At 41.6% G+C, this 13,377-nt stretch overlaps 1 protein-coding gene and 1 pseudogene across 1 annotated transcript in view; both read left to right on the top strand.

Annotated features, from left to right (window-relative positions):
• The window catches only part of LOC126299622 (plexin-B), a 1,140,690-nt gene that overhangs the window by 1,007,038 nt on the left and 120,275 nt on the right, over positions 1-13,377 (top strand). The gene's annotated exons all lie outside the window — the stretch shown is intronic.
• On the top strand, positions 1,566-1,682 carry LOC126299665 (5S ribosomal RNA; annotated as a pseudogene).

Below are 13,377 nucleotides of genomic sequence, written 5' to 3'. Positions count from 1 at the left end.
AACAATTACGAATAAAATTACGTAAAAAAAGTGGTTAAGGCGACCGCTCACATGAAGTGGGAAATTCGGGTTCGAATCCCGGTCCGGCAAAAATTATCACTTTCGCCATTTTCATATACAGCTGATAGTTGTTCGTATTCGCAACTTCGAATACATTTCACGTATATATTTGAGACTAAATCTTGTTCACACTTCTTGTTAGTCAAAATTATGACGCAGGCAAACTTTATCACCTCTGTGTCCACGTTATATGTGAATTCTTTACATACAGTCTTCGCGAATCACACGTGATACCGTATATCAAGGACTTACGAACCTAATGATTTAAACTATTCCGCGTCTGTGGCCGAGGTAGCTACGACATGTTAATGCTTTGACACTTAACGCAGAGATAGCCGCTTCAAAACATGGTGATGGAATATACACTCATCAGAAGAAAACAGTCGGAAAGTCGAAGAGGTATAGCGACGTTAGCTTTCGCCTGTGTGGGTCCCAGATCTCTCCGTTGTGTCTCTTGGAATGAGAGCATGTGACTGGTGAGATTGATACATGTGTCCGATGAGCGTTTTGATAACAGTAGCCAATTTTTCTTAACCGAGGAGGGATGACTCTTCTATTGCAAGAATATCGCGACACTCCACTGCATAAACAGTCACACCATAGGCTTACCCATTTGACATTTCGTATCAGATAGGAGAGAAGCAACAGCAGGATTCAGGCATTATCGCCTACATTCAATGAGTATTTGACGTTTGACATTGCAGCTTGGGAAAATGTTGAGTCTTCCGTCTGGTAACTGCTCAAGTGATTTCAAAATTCCTTAAGTTCACAACATTTCGCCACAAGCTAACAAGCAGCTGAGGCTGGTCAGCCTATTTAGAAACAGGTCAAAAGGTCTGACACCACCTGATTGGCCTTCAGTGTAGCACATGTCGTGTTTTCCAAATTGGTAGTAGAAGTTGCTTCTCTTCGTTAAAGATGAGGTAGAGCGCTACAGCATCAAACGGTCGTACTGCTGTACGCTGTACTGAACCTTTCAGATAGATTAAATGAGGCTCTTTTCTAGAAAAAAAATCCATAAATTGTGACTAACACCATTTCCACCAAATATTTACTCTTGGGAGAAAACATTCAGTAAGGTATACAGGAAAACTTTTGTGAGGTTCAGAAAAGCAGGGGAGAGATGATGTCAGGTTAAAATTTTGAGTTGGAATGTCAGCGGGTTCATTTGGCACAGGTGTCTCGCGAAACGCAAAGTTATGAGTGCGAGTCGAAGTTAGGAACACATTTTCTACTTGCCAAACAGTTTTATGGTGAATCAGTGTAGGTCTAAGTTAACTTACGGTGACTTTGAGCCCATCGTTTACGCTATTATGTTGAAATTCGTATAAGAAACGGAAAAAAGGAATTTCACTGGGAAATGCATTCTCAGTAACCCTAAGCTCTCTGAGAAGGTACTCAACCGCCTGAGGCGTTGTAACGTATCAGTTTCCATTTTTCCCTTTAATATTGAAAAATATTACAGTTACTATTAATGTTTTATTATTAACTATCCTTTTCACAAAGGCAACGGCCTCGCCGCAGTGGAAACACCGGTTCCCGTCAGACCACCGAAGTTAAGCGCTGTCGGGTGTGGCCGGCACTTGGATGGGTGACCGTCCGGGCGCCATGCGCTGTTGCCATTTTTCAGGGTGCACTCAGCCTCGTGATGCCAATTGAGGATCTACTCGACCGATGAGTAGCGGCTCCGGTGAAAAAAATCCATCATAACGACCGGGAGAGCGGTGTGCTGACCACACGGCCCTCGCGTGAGGATGAAACGGCGGTCGGACACTTGTGGCCTGAAGACGGAGTGCTTTTTCTCCACAATGCTTATGATCGCCGTATTCTGCACTAGGCATCCAGAAGAATTTTTACACTTTTCTTTACAGCCTTGACTGGAAAGAAATGCCTTCATATGTTACCTCTTCTGATCACATCTTACATTTCTCTAGAAGGTAGTTACACATTTTTGGCGTTGCGAACTCTTTCAGAAGCTATATGGTCTGTGGATGGCACGCATCCCATCTCTGTAAGGGCGGCCACCTGGCGGCAATACAACCAAACGTCTCTTCTCGGCCATGGTTCACCTCATTGAAGCTTAGTAAACGTCATGTGACCTCTCATCTGCATGAAGCTGGGAGAAGGATGCTACCCTGTCTACCTCCACCGGTTGAGAACCATCGCTTCTGGACACTGTGATTAGGAAACAACGGCAGTGGCGGATCTGTATCACGTCATATCTGTATGTACGAAGTACTCGACTACATAGGCGGTCTTGTACAAAAAATTGGTTCCTAGGGGCTACCCCGTCGCTACAAGTGTAGCTGTTTCAATGATCCAATGCGATATATAAAGGTATTATTTTTCACGAACTATTTAAAAGGCTTTGGTATCCAGCTTTGACCTGTAAGTTGTGTGGATCTTGTCCTCTCATGCCGGCTGTAGTGGCCGAGCGGTTCTAGGCGCTTCAGTCTGGAACCGCGCGACCGCTACGGTCGTAGGTTCGAATCCTGCCTCTGGCATGGATGTGTGTGATGTCCTTAGGTTAGTTAGGTTTAAGTAGTTCTAAGTTCTAGGGGACTGATGACCTCAAATGTTAAGTCCCATAGAGCTCAGAGCCATTTGAACCATTTTGTCCTCTCATGGGACCAGCCCGATTCGTAAATTGGGACGTCTGTTTGTGTTTTTACTTTGCATTAGGAACTTTTTAATCGACACAGTTGTCCAGATTTCAGTTATAAGTTGCTGTGGATGTCACTCTCCTCTGGAATAGGCCCAGTTCGAACCCAGGATCGTCTATGTGTGTGGTTTTCTTTTTCTTTTTTTTAATTTATATCGTGAACTTAACTTTGTACTTCACACTGTTATCATTGTTCTGTTATGAAAATTGCACTAATGTTAACTTGGCACTGTTGTAACTACTGCTTGCCGTCTGGTGTTCGTCTTTTAGTGTTCTTATTTTACATCAAGAACTTACATTTGTACATTTAGCTCTCTTTATTGTTGTACTGTGGAAATTGCAGTTACGTTAATATGGCACTTTTGTGCCTACTGTTGGCTGTATGGTCTTTGGTACCCAAAGCCAAAAACAAAAAAAGTGTGGTCGGCGAGCGCCAGTGTCGCGTGGCTTCGCGAGCTCGCAACTGTTATCGCGGCGAGTGGTCGGCTGGAGTGCCTCGTGTGAGGCGCGTGAATAGCGCCCGCTATCGGCTAATTTTGAAACACAGCTGCCACAGTGCGACGCCCAGTCACCTCACTGCAAATGCTGTTCATTCACCGTGAAGCTTCCATCATCAGTTTTAACTTGCTAATGCAACCTGGATTCACGTGTTCCTCTAGCGTACGTCCCGGTGAAATTCAAACTGTGCTCGACAAATGGAATTTTTTATTACAGATACGAAAATAAACATCGATCTCGTCTTTTTTCCACCATTTCTCCAAGAGAAGACGTTTCCTGATATATGGACTGAGATGTACTGTGAATGTCAGTAGCGGTGTTTGAGTTCTTTAGTGTTCTTAATTCCGGCTTTAAGTAACGTTAGCTGCTGCCACCGCCATTATTATTATTACTTCTAGTAGTTTATAGCCCACTTTTCAGTTCCACACAAGGCCACACTGCAAATACCTACAGAAAATTAGACTTCCCGGAATATACTACTGATAAAAAACTCTCGTGTTTCCAATATTAGCAGTAGTAATCGTAGTACTATCGGTATTGTTATTTTTGTTATACAGGGTGTTACAAAAAGGTACGGCCAAACTTTCAGGAAACATTCCTCACACACAAATAAAGAAAAGATGTTATGTGGACATGTGTCCGGAAACGCTTAATTTCCATGTTAGAGCTCGTTTTAGTTTCTTCCACCTACGCTCAATGGAGCACGTTATCATGATTTCATACGGGATACTCAACCTGTGCTGCTAGAACATATGCCTTTACAAGTACGACACAACATGTGGTTCATGCACGATGGAGCTCCTGCACATTTCAGTCGAAGTGTTCGTACGCTTCTCAACAACAGATTCGGTGACCGATGGATTGGTAGAGGCGGACCAATTCTATGGCCTCCACGCTCTCCTTACCTCACCCTCTTGACTTTCATTTATGGGGACATTTGAAAGCTCTTGTCTACGCAACCCCGGTACCAAATGTAGAGACTCTTCGTGCTCGTATTGTGGACGGCTGTGATACAATACGCCATTCTCCAGGACTAAATCAGCGCATCAGGGATTCCATGCATGTATTCTCTCTAACGGAGGACATTTTGCACATTTCCTGTAACAAAGTGTTTGAAGTCACGCTGGTACGTTCTGTTGCTGTGTGTTTCCATTCCATGATTAATGTGATTTGAAGAGAAGTAATAAAATGAGCCCTAACATGGAAAGTAAGCTTTTAAGGACACATGTCCACATAACATATTTTCTTTCTTTGTGTCTGAGGAATGTTTCCTGAAAGTTGGGCCGTACCTTTTTGTAACACCCTGTACAACTGACGCCATGTCTTACAGACCGTGGTCCTTTTGTGATAATAATTACACAACTTTTTACGTGCCGATAACCGGTTTCAATCTGCCTTGCAGATCATCTTCGGGTATAGCTTGGAACAAAAAGTCAATAACATTAATTATTTTGCAGAAGAGTGATATTACGAACACTTGTCTCATGGATGGCAGAAATAACAAAAACTATTATGAACTCGCACGTACATGACACCCCAGAGTTCAATTTGTCGACGTTGTGTTAAACTAACATAAAAAATAATTATGTGGTGGGTAAATTTTTTCATATAGTCTAGTCACGTGACATGTACGTAAGTCATAGATGAGTACATTAAAGCAGTGTGAAACTATTTCTCCACATATATAACTAAATTAGAAATTAATAAAAATTTGAACGTAAAGAGCCCTTAATGTAGTACATTTCAGCATGGTTGGTTCAAAAATGGTTCAAATGGCTCTGAGCACTATGCGACTTAACTACTGAGGTCATCAGTCGCCTAGAACTTTGAACTAATTAAACCTAACTAACTTAAGGACATCACACACATCCATGCCCGAGGCAGGATTCGAACCTGCGACCGTAGCGGTCGCTCGTTTCCAGACTGTAGCGCCTAGAACCGCACGGCCACTCTGGCCGGCTCAGCATGGTTGATGTGTTACACAGTAATAGATGAAAACAAATGTTATAAATAAACATGTTGACAGGAATGGTGCATCGTACATTTTTGCTGTGGTTTATATTTTTAAAAAGCCTGTGAAAAGTTATCGAACATATCTGGGAGTTTAAGAAATTTTCCTTCATGTTCATGAACAGAAATAGAGATACACTGACGACTCTTACTTAAGTTAAAGAAAGAGGAAGAAAAAGGAGTTAGTCGCGAGATAATCATAAATACATAAGTGAAATGAAATCTACTATACTTGTGTAGTTACGGTTACCTTTTTTTAACTCACAGTAAGTCCTCGGCGTATTTCTGTTTTTATTCATTAAAATGTAGGAAAATATCTTAAAGTCTCTAGTATGTTCTGTAATTTTGCACTGCCTTTTTTTGCAAACAAGAACAAATATGTACGTTGAACACAGTCCTGTCAATATGTTTGTAACATTTGTTTCTTATTGTGTAGCTCATCATTAACCCTGAAATGTATATCTACACGATTAATCTGCAATTCACAATTAAGTGCCTGGCAGAGGATTCATCGAACCACCTTCGTGCTTTTTCTTTACCGTTCCACTCTCGAACTATGTGCGGGAAAAACAAACAGTGAAGTCTTCCCGTGCGAGCTCTGATTTCTCGTAATTTGTTATGGTGATGATTTCTTCCTTTGTAGGTGGGTGCCAACAAAATATTTTCACATTCGGAGTAAGAAGTTGGTGATTGAAATTTCATGAGATCTTGCAGCAAAGAAAAACGCCTTTGTTTTAATGACTGCGGACTAGACCTGAAGACGATCTGCAATGCAAATTGAAACCGGTTGTCGGTAAATAAAAAGTTGCTATCCAGATGGTGTGTGTTTGTTTATTTTCGTTACTATTTGCCACAAAGAGTTCCTCTAAGCCGAGATGCACGCTATGCTCTTAGCCATTCCTACGTTTTCTTTCTTTCCTCAGTTTTTGCTGCTGTTCCGATTTTTAAAGAATCGTATAATTATATTTTTTCCCGAGTACCAAGACCCTAAAAAGATAACCTATCTTAATTACATGTTACTGTGTGCTGGTCTTCAGTCCGAAGACTGGTGTGATATAGCTTCCCACGCTAGTCTGTACCGTAAATCCTCATCATCTCTACATAACTACTAGAACCGACATCCATTTGAACGTGTTCACGTAGTCGAGTATTGGTCTCCATCTACAGTTTTCACTCTCCCTCCTCCTTCCACACACTCTTCCTCCATTATGAAACTGAGGATTCTTTGATGCCTCAGGATGCTATATCAACCGAGCCATTCTTTTAGTGGAGTTGTACCATACATTTCTTTTCTCCCCAGTTCGATTCAGTACCTTCTAATTACTTTTTCAATTTACCCATCTAATCTTCGCGGCGTGTGCTACTGATGAAACGTTCTCGGGCTTCAGGGCGGGTGGCAGCGTTACGATACCGCTAAGCTTCGACGAATGCCATAGTCATCATTTCTTATGATGCACGTCTAAATGTCGTAGTATATTAAGCCTGCCTTCTGGCTGGAAACCCGAGAGCTTTGCATCACCTTCGATAAAGACTTCCTAACAATTAAATTTACACTGGATGTTAACAGACTTGTCTCCTTCAGAAATATTTTTCTTGATGTTGCCAGTGTTTATTTTATATCCTATCTATTTCGGCGCTTGTTTGTTGTTTTGCATTCCAAATATCAAATCTCACCTACAGTTTTTACTGCCTCAGTTCAAATGGTTCTGAGCACTATGGAACTTAACATCTGAGTTCGTAAGTCCCCTAGAATTTAGAACTACTTAAACCTAACTAACCTAAGGAAATCGCACACATCCATGCCCTAGGCAGGATTCGAACCTGTGACCGTAGCGGTCGCGCGGTTCCAGACTGAAGCGCCTAGAACCGCTCGGCCACTGAGGCCGGCCTGCCTCAGTTCCTTATCTATTTCCCTTGGTATCTCTTGATTTTGATTCAACTACATTCCATTACCATTGTTTTACTTTTGTTGATGTTCAGCTTACAACTTTTTTCCAAGACATTAACCATTCCGTTCAAACTGCTCTTGCAAGTCTTTTGTCGTCTCGGACAGAATTACAGTGTCATCAGCAAACCTTGATGTTTTTATTTCTTGACTCAAAATCTAATTCCTTTCCAAATTTCTACTTGGTTTCCTTTACGAATTACTCCGTGTAAAGTTTGAATAACAGCGGGTACAGTCAACAATCCTGTCTCAGTCCCTCCTCAGCTATTGCTTTCCTGTCGTGTACTCTCTTATAACTTCAGTTTGGCTTCGATGCATGTTGTACAGAACCGTTTGTTCCTTACATTTTCTTCTAACAGCCTTCATAATATCAAAGAGTGTACTCTAGTCAACATAGTCAAAGTACGAGGGCTGGCCAGAAAGTAAGTTACGATCGGTCGCGAAATGGAAACGACTATGAAAATTCGATAAAGCTTTCCAAAGAAGTGTTGGGCAGTGTCTGTAGTATGACTCTAGGTAGCATTATGTCGCTCTTTTCATTCCCGAGCTCTTAGTGAGCGCGTAAAGATGTTATAGAAAATAGTGTCTCCCGCCAAGTACGAGGGCCTGGTGAGAATTTTTCCCTGAAGCTATGCAACCAATATTACGTAACTGTCGTGCGGTTTCTTCTTCAAGACAATTGTCAGCCTCATTCTGCAGGGTCAATGAAGATGTTCCTGCATCGTTTCAATTGGAAATGTTTGGTTACCCACAATACAGCCCGTAATTGTCTCCCACTGAGTTTCATCTCTGCTCAAACGAACCGCTGGCTATGAAGACAACATTTTGGCACAGACAACGAGCTTTAGGCCAGCGTGGCGAATTGGTGGAAAGTACTAGCGGCTGCCTTCTATGATGAGGGTATTGGAAAGTTGGAACAACGCTACGACGAATGTCTGAGTCAGAACGGCGACTACGTACAGAAGTAGCTGAAAGGTGTAGCTAACTGTTACAAATGAAGCATTTCTGATTTTCACTGTGATTTTCATTTCGCGATCAATCGTAACTTACTTTCTGGACAGCCCTCGTATTTCTATAAATTAGCATACGATACATTTTACATAAGGGCGTCAATTCTCCGTTTCTCATTTCTGGCTGCTGAAGATTTCATACAGGTCCAGTAGAGTGCTTCTTAGTAAGACGGTAAATCAGTTAGTAATGGCAACTGTTAGAGACCCTGATAAACGTTCCAGGTGCGACTGTTTCTCTGTCACTGATGCATTTGCACCTGGACATAGCAAGGAAGCGAAAAGAAGGGCTAGATTTTTACATCTCGTCAGCATCGTCGTCAGCAAATACGGTGCTCAGTAAGAGAAGAATGTTGGAAGAACCTGGCATCAACCAAAGTAGCTGGAGAGGGTTTGAATCCCGCTCGTCGTCTCGTGGCGTCCCAACGTGGACTCCGTGCAAGCTTCTACATCGTTCGTAATTAACCACTCTGATAGCGTTGCAGTATATAAGGCACATCTGGCAATTCGACAGCTGGAACAGTAGCTCACTAAATGCCAGTTTCAGTCAAAGCCTACCGCAGAATGCCGATATTATTATTCCAGTAACAGATCGAAGTAATATTAAAACGCGAATGACTCGTTGCAGGTTATACGCTTATTAAAACAGCTATGTTAAACACAATCAGAGAGTAATTGGTCCATTATTCGCAGCAGTAAATCTGCTATATTGCCGTTCTCTGATGAAACCATGTTATCGAGGCAGCTGGGACAGCGTGCTAATCGCGGTGCGGACGTTGCTCACCGACCGTGCGATGTTGCAAATACTTTCCTACGAACTAAACCAAGCGTTGAAGGAGAACTTTTATTTAGGACCTGCCGCGGTGCTCTAGTTGCTTTCGAATGACAGGCGCAAGGACGATCTAAGAAGCCGAAAACCATTCCGCAAAGAAAAAACAATATTTTGCATACCAGCAAGGCAAGCGTTTGTTCATTTCTAAGTGAGCTCAGAATTGGAAATCCCTATTTTGAATTTTACGACGAAAGTTGTATACTTTGATACCCTTTAAGTTGTAAAAGGTTCACTTTTAGCTCAGTTGCAAAATTGCTCCGCTTGACCTATATGTAGAGTGTTGCAAAATAGCGCTCGGGCTATTATGACGCTTGCTCCATGACACTAAAATATTCGTCACACTGTACGAACGATTATGTTTTAGTTCGCTGATGTTTAGCTCGAAGTGGCGATCTGTAGTGATTATTCCGCAGTTCGTGGTCTAGTGGCTAGCGTCACTGTCTCTGGATGACGGGTCCCCGGGTTCGATTCCCGGTCGGGTCGAGGATTTCCTCCGCCCGGGGACTGGGTGTCTGTGTTCTCCTTATCATTTCATAATAATTTGGGAAAATGGCGAGATTGAACAGTGAAAAGATGAGGAATTTGTACGCGCTTTGATAACCACGCAGTTGAGCGCCCCACCAACCAAATATTATCATCATTATCTGTCGTGATTACTTACGAGGAGAACAACTTCTTGGCCCATATCTCTATAAAATACTGTATTGTGAAATCGTAGTAGGCTGTGTGTATTCCTTAGTGCCTGGCGTGCCACAATATTCACTAGTTTACTGAGTAAACTAGTTGAGCTCGAAGGGGTGAAAAGTTCAAATGGCTCTGAGCACTATGCGACTTAACTTCTGAGGTCATAAGTCGCCTAGAACTTAGAACTAATTAAACCTAACTAACCCAAGGACATCACACACATCCATGCCCGACGCAGGATTCGAACCTGCGACCGTAACGGTCGCTCGGTTCCAGACTGTAGCGCCTAGAACCGCAAGGCCACTCTGGCCGTCTCGAAGGGGTGATCTGTAGTGATTACTTAGGAGAAGAGTGAATGTTGGATTATTTGTTTAACAGTTTGTAGCACTTCTTGTAATTTTATTACAGATCTGAAGATGGTGGCTTAGTTTTACAGAAATCGGTTATCTACAATAAAATATTAATAGCGATCCCAGCTAAGAAGTTCTTCTTCTCATCAATAAAAAAAGAACGAATATGTGGTTGTGCCGTATACAGACGACCTAACAAATAACCAGTTCTACTGACGTTGTTGGTCATCACCGTAATTATTCTTTACTGACGTCTACGTCGACGCAATGTTCCATTACAGATATGGAAACTAAAATAAAAATCGTCTTTTTTCTGTTTTCCGTCTTTCCCTTGGTTGCTTCAAATTCTGGGAGGTATGTACCTTCTATGCAACCAATTGAAGGCGGTCACTTTGTTGCCATACGCGTTTCGCTTCATTTATTTGGAAAGCATCATCAGTACAGTGCTACAAAAGGTGATTTTAGCCTTAAAAAAACAAGAGAAAGACACGACAAAATGTAATATAGCAGCATATCATATCTACAACATAATACGTTTATTTTATGTAAAAAGGGAAAATGTATTACAGGCCACTGATCATAAGTGAAGTGAAACGCGTATGGCAACAAGCCTTCAATTCAGAATGAGATTTTCACTCTGCAGCGGTGTGTGCGCTGATATTAAATTTCTTGTCAGATTAAAACTGTGTGCCGGACCGAGACACGAACTCGGGACCTTTGCCTTTCGCGGGCAAGTGCTCAAGTTCGAGCAAGTTCGAGTCTCGGTCCGGCACACAGTTTTAATCTGCCAGGGAGTTTCAAGCCTTCAATTGGTTGCATAGATGGTACATACATCCAAGAATAAAACAAAAATCTCTTCAGTAAAGATACTAACATACTGGTCTTCGCGACGCAAGCATGCCTTCTTATCGAAATGACTCAATTGTTCCTATGTGATCGACAAACTGTCTGGCGTTCTACTGTTTGGTTTGCGCACCGCGTACATTTCCGGCGACCACGTGCCTGTAATTTATTATATAGAAATGTCTTTATATTCAATATCATTTACTTCACATTTTCGAAAATGAGACAATCGTGAAATTATACGAAATCTGAATCGCGGTCAGAATGTAAATTTTTAAGCTTCACACCAGCACCTCACTTCGCGTCTTTCCAGCCTTCAGTTGCTGAAATGGAGGCTACAGTCAACTTTTCTGAAACATAAGAAGCGCTTGCTGATTTAGGTTTCCACTTACTTGAAACTTTCATATAAAATATTTAATTGGACGATATACTAAAGTTGTTACGTTCTGCAAATTCTCCAACATTTTGCAGACAAGTGAGCTCAAGTTTTGGGATTGTCGTTGCCTAAAGATTTTTTAAAGCTTTTTCAGATGTAATACGCATGCACATGTAGCTATAGCCGTTAGAAATAGAAAAATATCTTTCACACTGGTCAGAAGAAGAAGAGAGAGCGAAAACAAATCGTGTGTTTTCCTTTAGCTCGGTGTTGTGACACAGGTTCTACGCGGAGTTCTGAAAACACATGTTCTCAAACCTGAGAAGACTGTTGGGAGCGACAGCAGTAGTAGAACGGGTAGGCCCGGGGTGAAAAAAGAAAACTTTGATACTCTCCTATAGCCGTCGTTTTGCTGAAACAATTCTCATGAACAAAGTCGACCGACCATATGACGCAGCCGGACGAGGATGATTCAGCAGAGACTACACTTTTAAAGGCTTGAAAGAAATATGTCACCTGAAAAGCAGCAGCAGTCAGTGCTCATACACAGCTAACTGTTTTCCTTCCCTCGTTTCCGTTGATCTAAAACAAAGGAGATGGCCAGTCGGATGCAGAAACGACGTTGGTCAAGTTCAAATTACTAAACTTGTACTCAATGTACTCAGGGTTTTTGGAGAATAAAGGATGATGTACCATGATATTACATAGCAAACTGCCCTAATTTAGAAACTTTCTAACATAATGAAACAGGTGTTCGCCTTTCGAGAGCAGATTTCTTCTATCTGGTCCATCCGAATACGCTTCACTTCCTGACCTTTACATGCAGTCCGTTAACACGTCTCACTTATATTTACAGATTTCCGAAAAATAGAGTGAAGGTTTGATGCGACCTGTTAGGTGTGCTCGGATTGCTCAGATGGAAGAGTGTACCCGCCAAAGACGGATATATGACTTGCAAACCCAGTGCGGTACACAGTAGTAATCTGTCAGTTAGGTTTATTTCAGGGCACAGCATTTTATGCTTGCGTACTGATATTTTCTAAAAATAAGGTCACTCAAACATGAAATTCATGTCGCAGTGTTTGACATTTTAACGGGCTCTGTAATTTCCACCTAGCCCTACGAAAGTGTTGCTCTGATCGTTTCTGTAAACGAAGTAATTAACTGCAGGTGTGGAAACGACACATGTCAATACTTCTGTTCGTTGATTTGTGTCATTTGCTTCCAAAAGGTCTCGCGTCGTACATTAGGTCTGAAACAATTATAGAGAGAAAAAGCTATTTAGTATGGTGAAAGCTGTCTATCAGCCTCCATGGTAGACAGCTGTCATGCGTTCAGTAAAACACTACTTTGAATTTGCTTCATTTACACAGTACGCTTTTATGAATGTAGGTCCTGCCTAAACAATGTCAAATCTTTTCCTAGCAGTACGAGTGTCAGTCAACTTTCTATTAGCTTTCTACGCAAATTTTTCTTCCATTTGTTCTGGAAGCGGAACGAGATAACAGTATTATAAAGAAGCAAACAATACCTGTTTTCGCTCTCCAAAAATAAATTTTCGTTTGTCGCTTGTTAATAGGATGTCATATATTCGTTTTCACGGAGTATGATCGTTTTGGCATTGTGTGTTTTATGTTCAAACTATTTGTTGTTGTTAGTAGCTAACAATTTTTTTAATATTTGGTTTTACTATCGTATGCAATACTCATTGTTTGCAGTAAATCAAAGTCCCTTACGAATATATGAAACATGTCACGCTTAAGAAAAATCACTGGTTTCCAACAGCAAATAACAAACTTATAACAAATAACTTAGGTAGAATGGACAAAAAGAAAGAAAAATGTAAGGCAATATTGCTTAGTGTTTGCAGTACAACTCATGGTGAGTAACGGAGAGGCGCTAGTTTTGAACGCCGTCTCAGGCAGATCGACACTAGTTTTCTATCGCTTAACAGCGGATGACGTATAGCACTGGAGGATTGAGGTTCAAATCCCTGTCTGACCCTCCAGGTTTGTGTTTCCAGATTTTACTCTATATAACTAAGGTGAATGTTGGAATGGTTCCTTTCAGCAAGCCACTGCTTACTTCCTTCTGCACACTTCTCCAATCC

This window comes from Schistocerca gregaria, chromosome X (genome assembly GCF_023897955.1).
Source record: "Schistocerca gregaria isolate iqSchGreg1 chromosome X, iqSchGreg1.2, whole genome shotgun sequence".
In the NCBI taxonomy this organism is placed as follows: Eukaryota; Metazoa; Arthropoda; class Insecta; order Orthoptera; family Acrididae; genus Schistocerca; species Schistocerca gregaria.
This window is presented reverse-complemented; position numbering and strand designations above follow the sequence as displayed.